This window comes from Myotis daubentonii, chromosome 2 (assembly GCF_963259705.1).
Source record: "Myotis daubentonii chromosome 2, mMyoDau2.1, whole genome shotgun sequence".
NCBI lineage: Eukaryota > Metazoa > Chordata > Mammalia > Chiroptera > Vespertilionidae > Myotis > Myotis daubentonii.
The window spans coordinates 51,655,445-51,665,291 of NC_081841.1; positions in this window are offsets into that span (position 1 = coordinate 51,655,445).

Genomic DNA, 9,847 nt, shown 5'->3' on the forward strand with positions numbered 1-9,847 from the left:
TAACCATTATTTCTAAAACGGTGTTTACCCTTAGTCTCTTTCCCCTTGCCTTATATTTCTTCTTAGCATTTAACACCTGACATATGTTTATGTTTCTCAGTCTTCTCTCACTTTTCTAAATTCCATGCGAGCAAGGAATTGTTTTGCTTATTATATGGTCAGCACCCAGTACAAAGCCTGGTATTTGGCACTTAGGAGCTCAGTATGAATTTACTGGATATTTATTGGGTTGAGAGATGGCAGGATTTAATCTCAGGTTAGGCTGGTTCCCAAGCCAAACTTTGCACTACAACCAAGAACTAGGGAGCCAGATCTAGAGGCTAGGGGGGCTTGGAAAAAAATGCCAAGAATTCCATTCCTTGCCCCTAGGTGACAGGAGACTCCAAGAGGCTAGGAAACAACACTACAAAATGAAACAGCAGCAGATCCCAAAAAAGCAGACCTTAGGGTACCATGTATTGATCAATTCCCTATCTGCCAAAATGTAGGTGTGATATAACATTTGGTCCTGGAGCCAGACGGCCTGAATATAACCCCCAACTCCTCCATTCACTAGTAGTGTGGCCCTTAACAACGTACATAACTTCCCTGTGCCATAGCTCCTTCATCTGCAAAATGGAGACAACAGTAGATGTCTTGTAGGGTTTTGTGAAGATTAGTTAATGTTTATAGTATAAAATGTTTACAAGCACAATCAGTACTATGTAAATGTTCATGATTCTATTTTTTCTGGACACAGAAGACAAAAAGGAAGAGAAGGCCCCAGATCACTCTGTGAATCAATGGGCTAAGTAACAAAAAAACAGTCTAAAAGTCATGTGGATAGGCTAAAAAAGATCTCCTATGCCTACACATCCAGAGTAGGAGTAGTCATGGAAACTTATCTGGATACCATCAGCCTCAGTGCCAAAGCTTTGTTATTTAATGACACCAAACTACATGACAGCCAAAGCAAAGTTAGCTTATTCTTTAAGATAGCAGAATCCAGGCCTGCATGGCTGAGTGGTTGAGAGTCGACCTATAAGCCAGGAGGTCATGGTCAGGGCATATGCCCAGATTGCTGGCTCAGTCCCCAGAGGGGGATGTGCAAGAGGCAGCCAATCAATGATTCTCTCTCATCATTGATGTTTCTATCTCTCTTCCCCTCTTCCTTCCTCTCTGAAATCAATAAAAAATCTATTTTTTAAAAAGATAGCAGGCTATGACTGGTTTGGCTCAGTGGATAGAGTGTCGGCCTGCGAACTGAAGGGTCCCAGGTTAGATTCCGGTCAAGGGCATGTGCCCGGGTTGTGGGCTGGATTCCCAGTGGGGGGCTTGCAGGAGGCAGCCAATCCATCATTGATGTTTCTATCTCTCTCTCCCTCTTCCTTCCTCTCTGAAATCAATAAAAATATATTTTAAAAAAATAAAAAGATAGCAGAATCCAATTTGGCAATAAGCTCTAAATCAGTCAAAATATCATCTGAGCCCTGCTGGGTGTGGCTCAGTTGGTTGGAGAGTCTGTGAAACAGGGTGGTGAGTCTGGTTCTCCCTCAGGGCACTGCCCAGGTTTCAGGATCAATCCCTGGTAGGGGTGCGTGCAGGAGGCAGCCAGATGATGTCTGTCTGTCTGTCTGTCTCTCTCTCCCCCCTTTCCTCCCTCTCAAAAAAAAAAAAAAAATCAATAAAAACTAAAAGACATTTAGAAAAACATCATCCGAACCTCTCATAAACATCACAACCATTTATCACAGGTTACTTATTCAGCATTTCATTGTCTTGATAGAATCACTAGCTAAAATTACCCCAGTGGTGCCAGTTGGCTCCTAACTGCAATTCTGCCTCCAGCCTAAGCAGGGCCTAGGGGTCAAATGACCAGGAAGCTCAAGTGCAGTAGATTAGAAACTACAGAGAAAAGTGAAAATAAATGCTAACATTATTAATATGTGAACAACGCCTTGGACATGGAGCTCTAAACGTTACTGCTCTGTCTTAGACCGTGCTGCTGTGTCTGTAGGAGCCAGCTCAGAGTGCGCAAATCAGGGATGGATGGTTGGTTTGTTGGTTTGTTTGGGGAACAAAAAGCCAAAGCAGAATTGGGTAGAAAAGACATACTATCAAGAGCAGCAGCCAACAACAACAAAAAGAACAGCAGCCACCAATGAAAACCAAAGGTCAGATTTTAGGTCCTGACCAGTGTTTACACAATTGTCTTACAGTTGTGTGTACATGTCGTAGAAGAAAAGGAGCCACGTGCTAACCTGACAAGCTCAGGAAAGGCCTTCGTGGTGGCTTTGCAAACTCAGAGACCTAAAATAATCACAAAAGATGGTCTGAAATGAAAACTTTTTAACTAAAAGCAGTTTATGGCAGATAGTCATGTCCTAGGCTAGAAACTTCCCTGACAAAAGTCAGCCTTTATCTTATGTAAGCCTGCCTCTCTCTGATGTGTCTGTGTGCGCCAGAACATTCCTTTGGAATGTCAGGGTAACTCCCTTTCATTCCAGACCCCTCAGGGCACAACCAACGCACCCTGGTGGAGACCATAAATCCTCTCATTGTTATTGTTACCATGTAATTGTTAAGTGTTAACTATCCTGTATCCACCTAGGTATAAGATGTGTCTATCATTTTACTTTTCATTCAATCCCAGAGGCTTCCTGGCTTGTGCTTTCTCCCACCTCCCTAATCTATCACCAATGAATTTCATGTAACCCACTCGCATCTTCTGATTGTAATGTATAAAATAAGATGCAAAACTGCCTTTCTCCCATGACCAGCTTGGCTCAGTGGTTGAGCATCAACCTATGAACCAGGAAATCACAGTTCGATTTCCGGTCAGGGCTCATGCTTGGGTTGTGGGCTCAGTCCCCAGTAGAGGGCATGCAGGAGGCAACCAATCAATGATCCTCTCTCTTTCTCTCCCTTCCTCTCTGAAATCAATAAAAATATATTTTAAGAAAAGTAAAACTGACCTTCTCTGGAGTATTATCTTAATCCATTGAGGTTTTGCTTTCCAGGCAATTGTTGACAGTTTGGCTCTAATAAACTCACAAAAATTCTTGTGAGTTTATAATACAAAATAATTAGTCATTTACATGCAATAAAAATGAATATACTAATATTAATATTTTTTGTATTGATTTCAGAGAAAAAGGGAGAGGGAGAGAGAAAAACATCAATGACGAGAGGGAATCATTGACTGACTGCCTCCTGGCTGCCCTACTGGAGATCAAGCCCGCAACCTAGGCATGTGCCCTTGACGGGAATTGAACCTGGGATCCTTCAGTCCACAGGCCGATGCTCTATCCACTGAGCCAAACCGGCTAGGGCAGGGAATGTTTCTTTTTTTAAAAATATATTTTATTGATTTTTTTACAGAGAGGAAGGGAGAGGAATAGAGAGTTAGAAACATTGATGAGAGAGAAACATCGATCAGCTGCCTCCTGCACACCCCCTACTGGGGATGTGCCCGCAACCAAGGTACATGCCCTTGACCAGAATCGAACCTGGGACCCTTGAGTCCGCAGGCCGACGCTCTATCCTCTGAGCCAAACCGGTTAGGGCTGGGAATGTTTCTTATGTTGAGCAACTGAATAAGTGTATGAAGTATAAAATAAACTCCCAACAGCCCAATGAAATATTATCTTTTTTAAGATTAGAAAGCTGAGGTTTAAGATATTTTATTGCCCAAAGTCACATCCAGGAAGAGCACGATCTGAGATTTGAACAGAGGATTATCTGACACCAAAGTAAATACTGTATGGACTACTGTTTACCACTGAAATATACACAAGAATATACTCTTGGTGTGTGTGTGTGGTGGGGGGGTAGGTAAAAGCTAATAGGTCAGAGAATACTGTGTTGAGTTTCATAGAAAGAAAAAGTTAAAATAAAAAGTTAAGGCCTTGTATTTGTTTTTACACTGACAGAGACTTGTAGGGTTAGCCCTGAAGTTGTATGCCACTTTTACTAATTTACAGTTAATTGTAATCCAGATCTAGAGGGACAGACATCTGTTTGTGACTAATCCCACACGAACCAAAGGAGATCTGTATGTGCAAATGTGGGGGAAAGGGCCACAGCGATTTAAAAGCATAAACTAAGAAGCTCTGTGAGTTTTATCAAAGATTTCAATAAGGACATACACAGGTTGATCTATCTATGTGTATAACACACATAGACACCCTCTTAAACAAGCAGGCCCCGGCTGGCTAGCTCAGTTCATTAGCCTTAGAGCACTGTCCCAATCTGCCAAGGTTCAATCTCTAGTCAGGACACATACAAGAAGCAACCAATGAATGCAAAATTAAGTGGAACAACAAAAAGCTATTTCTCTCTCTCCCTTTCTCTCTTTCTAAAATCAATCAATCATTTTTAAAAAAGCAAAGTAACAACCAAGTTTGAGGGGGGAGAGTACAGGGGTGATGAGTTTAGAGAGGGAAAATTTAATAAGCCTAAAGGAGGTGAATGGAAGTCTGAAGCAAAGTTGTGAAGATGTCTAAAAAACAAAACAGGAAAGTTATTAACTAAATCCTTAAATGAAAAATCAGACATTAGAATTCAGAAAGAAAACGGGAATCTTGCCCTAGCCAGTTTGGTTCAGTGGATAGAGCATCGGCCTGCGGACTCAAGGGTCCCGGGTTCGATTCCGATCAAGGGCATGTACCTTGGTCGTGGGCACATCCCCAGTGGGGAGTGTGCAGGAGGCAGCTGATCGATGTTTCTTATCGATGTTTCTAACTCTCTATCCCTCTCCCTTCCTCTCTGTAAAAAATCAATAAAATATATTAAAAAAGAAAAAAAAAGAAAAAGGAAAAAAAAAAAAAGAAAACAGGAATCTTCAGTGATTAAAAAAGGAGTGTGTTGCCGAAACCGGTTTGGCTCAGTGGATAGAGCATCGGCCTGCGGACTGAAAGGTCCCAGGTTCGATTCCGGTCAAGGGCATGTACCTGGGTTGTGGGCACATCCCCAGTGGGAGATGTGCAGGAGGCAGCTGATTGATGTTGCTCTCTCATCGATGTTTCTAACTCTCTATCTCTCTCCTTTCCTCTCTGTGAAAAATCAATAAAATATATTAAAAAAAAAAAAAAAAAGGAGTGTGTCCTAGCTGGTTTGGCTCAGAGGATAAAGCATTGGACTGTGGACTGAAGGGTTTTGGGTTTGATTCTGGTCAAGGCACATATGTCAGTTGCAGGCTCAATCCCCGCCCCTAGTCGGGGCATGCCAGAAGCAACCAATAGATGTGTCTCTCACTTCACTGTTTCTCTCTCTATGTCTCTCCTTCTCCCTTCCACTCTCTAAAAAAAAAAAAAAAAAAAAAAAATCAATGGAAAAATATCCTCGGGTGAGGATTAACAACAACAACAAAAGGAATGTGCACCTCATCTTAAGCAAATATATGAAAACAGATTCACCTGATAAATGGGTTATTACTCATGTCCCAAAAGATACCCCCCAAAAAAGACCCCATGCAATACAAAACAGTATAATACAATAAATAATACACTAATATTTTTAAATAGCAAGTTCCCTTATAATTTACATTAATCCAATTGAAAATTTTAATTCATATATAAATTAAATCTCTGAATTTTAGAAGACAAATGTTAGTTGCAATTTTCAAGGTAACTTGTTGAATAGGCCTATGTTCATAAGGAACAACACAGAAGAGATCTGGAAGTGAATAGGAAAGTTGAAAAAAGAAAAAGAACCTGAAAATAGATGGAAGTTTAAAGTCAAAGGTAAAATATAGTCATTAAAAGAAGCAAACAATAAAAGAGAAGAAATAATCCTATATAATAAAAACCTAATATGCTATCTGTTCAACCAATCAAAGCATAATATGCTAATGATATGCTAAGGCCGCTCAACCTCTCGCTATGACATGCACTGACCACCAAGGGGCAGACGGTCGACCAGTCAACCAGTCGCTATGCCATGCGCTGACCACCAGGGGGCAGACGCTCAACACAGGAGATACCCCCTGGTGGTCAGTGTGCTCCCACAGGGAGAGTGCTGCTCAGCCAGAAGCCCTGAGCCCAGCTCACAGCTGGCAAATGCAGAGGTGGTGACAGGAGCCTTTCCTGCCTCTACAGCAGTGCTAAGGATGTCTGATTGCTGGCTTAGGACATCCCCTGAGGGCTCCTGGACTGTGTGTTATTAATACACTAGAGGTACTGATGGATTTAATCTCACATCACATAAGCCATCTTTTCCAGTTCATTCTTTGGTAGGCAGCTAGACAGACGTGAGCAGAGCAAGGGTGATGGGCCAGGTTAAAAAGGTCACTGGGGTGGAAAAGCCCCAAGTACCTAGCCAAGGACAATTGTAGGGTGCAACCTGGCCCCCAAGATGGCCTTTCTTTTACTCCCCTAGCACCGTGGTCGGCAAACTGTGGCTCGCGAGCCACATGCGGCTCTTTGGCCCCTTGAGTGTTGCTCTTCCTAAGCCTTAGGAGTACCCTAATTAAGTTAATAACAATGTACCTACCTATATAGTTTAAGTTTAAAAAATTTGGCTCTCAAAAGAAATTTCAATCGTTGTACTGTTGATATTTGGCTCTGTTGACTAATGAGTTTGCCGACCACTGCCCTAGCATATCGCTGGCCATGTGGTTTTGACCCCCTACCTTTCCTCCCTAGAAATAACACCTAGGCTTCAGCTGTATTTCAGCTCCAGGGCCAGAAAAGAAACAAAACCAGCTACAGCTGACCTCCAGACCAGCTGCATTGAAGAATGACCCTTCCCTGGTGCCCTCCAATCAATCAGTGGAGACCACAACCTTGAAAGGACACACCTGGAAAACTGCTGAATATTTTATTGAGAACTTTTCCTGGGACCTCCCCTAAAATCTCCACCCTTAAAATCCTTCGGACAGAGGGCCTAGCGCCTCTCCTGTCTGCAGGCAGGCGTGCCTGCCCTGTCCCCTCTGGCCCCCAGGCACGTTACCATTAGCTTCCTCCCTCCCAAGCTCCAAAGGGCCTTCCTTTACTTCTATAATTTGTTTCTTAATCCCATGACTTCTAGGAGTTACTCCCACCTCTGTGATAAATGTAAGTTCTCTTATAGTTTGAGTCTTGGCTCTGAATTCTTTCCCAGCCAGAATTCAGGTACAGAGGTTGCTGAACCCAGATTTGGTCTGAGCCCATCGATCTAGCACCTGGTACCATTCTCACTGCCTAGAACAGGTCCATTATATAGTAAATGAGTAAATTCTTCCTCATTTAAGCCATGGAGTGCATATAATGGGACAAAAATTTAATCACAAGCTAAACATAAATATTCCAGTAAAAAAAGCCTTAGCCTACAACTAAGAAAACAGAGCATTTTAAAGAGGAGAAGAATGATACAGGATTACTCTAATGAATTAGTATACAGGGTGGAGCACAAGTAGATTTACAGTTGTGAGTACTCAAAACAAAGTTTATTCTTATATCATTACTTGTTATCGTATTAGTTTCCATACAAACAACTGCAGACTTACTTTTGCCTCACCCTGTATAAATGATGCAGCTAGGTAGGGCGTTTGTGACATTCCCGATGAGATTCTGGAGTTCTCATAACAGACCAGTAGAGGCCATAACATATCAAATTCCTATAAAGGAACCACCCATGGCCAAGGAAACCAACTAATGGTTCCGAAAAATGACAAAATGACTCAACTTCAGCTCTCTAGTCCCAAGCTCTATGGGATTGTTAACTACTGGCCAGAGAAAAAAGCTACAATGAGAGGGAGAACCTCAGTCCTGACTTCAAATATTTGCACCCCAGACTTGTGTTACTTTCAAAACTGAATGCAGAAGCTCCAGTCAATCCTTCACAGTAGTTTGCAAAACATCCCAAATCTCTGCAGCAACCCTATACAAAGAATACCGGGGGATGCAAAGGGTTTCAGAGCACTCCAATTGGCATAAATTAGAAATAGCTAGTTCCATATGTCAAACTTTCCCCACTTGCCAAGCCCCCAACGCTCCTCCCACTGACACTGGTGAGATCATGACCTACTCCTCACAACATACCCAATGCCTGAGAGTGCCTGACTTCCAGGAATGAAAAGGTCTGCCCTTCATGTGGACCTCTTTCTCAGGTCTTTCAGACTCTAGTGGTCTTGTATTCACTGTACTATAATTTCTTTCCAAACAATATGGCCATTCCCTTTTCTCCTCCTTTTAAATGACTTTTCTTAAAGAAATCATTTATGTGGGCAAACATTCTTATTGGGCCATAATACTGGACAAAGTCTTATCACTTACTAGATACATTTCATGTAGTGACTAGTACTCAATTCTTAGATTACTGCGAATAGCTCTTTCTTTTTTATTTCCCAACTAGAGGCCCGGTGCACGAAATTCATGCACGGAGGGGTGAGGTATGTCGGACATCCCTCTCACAATCCAGGGCTGCTGGCTCCCAACTGCTTGCCTGCCTGCCTGATTACCCCTAACTGCTTCTCCCTGCCAGCCGGATCAGACCCTAATCACTCCCCTGCCGGCCCTATTGCCCCTAACTGCCCTCCCCTGCAGGTCTGGTCACCCCTAACTGTCCTCCCCTGCAGGCCTGGTCACCCCCAACTGCCCTCCCTTGCTAGACTGGTCGCCCCCAACTGCCCTCCCCTGCTAGCCTGGTCGCCCCTAACTGCCCTCCCCTGCTGGCCTGGTCGCCTCCAACTGCCCTCCCCTGCAGGCCCGGTTACCCACAACTGCCCTCCCCTGCAGGCCTGATCCGTCCCAACTGCCCTCCCCTGCAGGCCCGGTCACCCCCAACTGCTCTCCCCTGCTGGCCATCTTGTGGCCATCTTTGACCACATGGGGGTGGCCATCTTGTGTGTTGGAGTGATGGCCAATTTGCATATTGTTCTTTTATTAGATAGGATAACTCTTTTTTAACTACCAAGTCTTTATACAGCAGATTCTTCTAGATCAGGGGTGGACAAACTTTTTGACTAGAGGGCCACAATGGGTTCTTAAACTGGACCGGAGGGCCGGAACAAAAGCATGGATGGAGTGTTTGTGTGAACTAATATAAATTCAAAGTAAACATCATTATATAAAAGGATATGGTCTTTTTTTTTTTTTTTTTTTTTTTTTTTTTTTTTTTTTTAGTTTTATTCATTTCAAACGGGCCGGATCCAGCCCGCGGGCCGTAGTTTGCCCACGGCTAGTCTACATGGAACCTATTACACTTCAAGGGAACAGAACAGACAATGTTAAATCAAATAGGATGCTACTCTATTCTCAGGAGGGCCTAAAATCTAAACATTATCTTCTCATATGCCCTCACTCTAACAGAATCACTAAACTATTTTAAATAGCAACTGTCACATTGTTTAAAAGGTAAAATCCAGCAAATTTGACTTCTAGGAATATATCTGAGAGATACATGCAAAAAAATTCTGACAATAGAATGGCTATCATCAACAAATCAACAAACAACAAGTGTTGGAGAGGATGTGGAGAAAAAGGAACCCTTCTGCACTGCTGGTGGGAATGCAGACTGGTGCAGCCACTGTGGAGAACAGTATGGAGCTACCTCAGAAGACTAAAAATGGAACTCCCATTTGACCCAGTGATCCCACTACTAGGAATATATCCCAAGAAACCAGAAACGCCAATCAGAAAGGATATATGCACCCCTATGTTCATAGCAGCACAATTCACCATAGCTAAGATTTGGAAACAGCCTAAGTGCCCATCAGCAGATGAGTGGATTAGTAAATGAGTAAATTCTTCCTCATATGCTAAAATTACCCCAGTGGTGCCAGTTGGTACATATACACAATGGAATACTATGCTGCGGTAAAAAAAAAGGAACTCTTGCCTTTTGCAACAGCATGGATGGAACTGGAGAGCATTATGCTAAGTGAAAT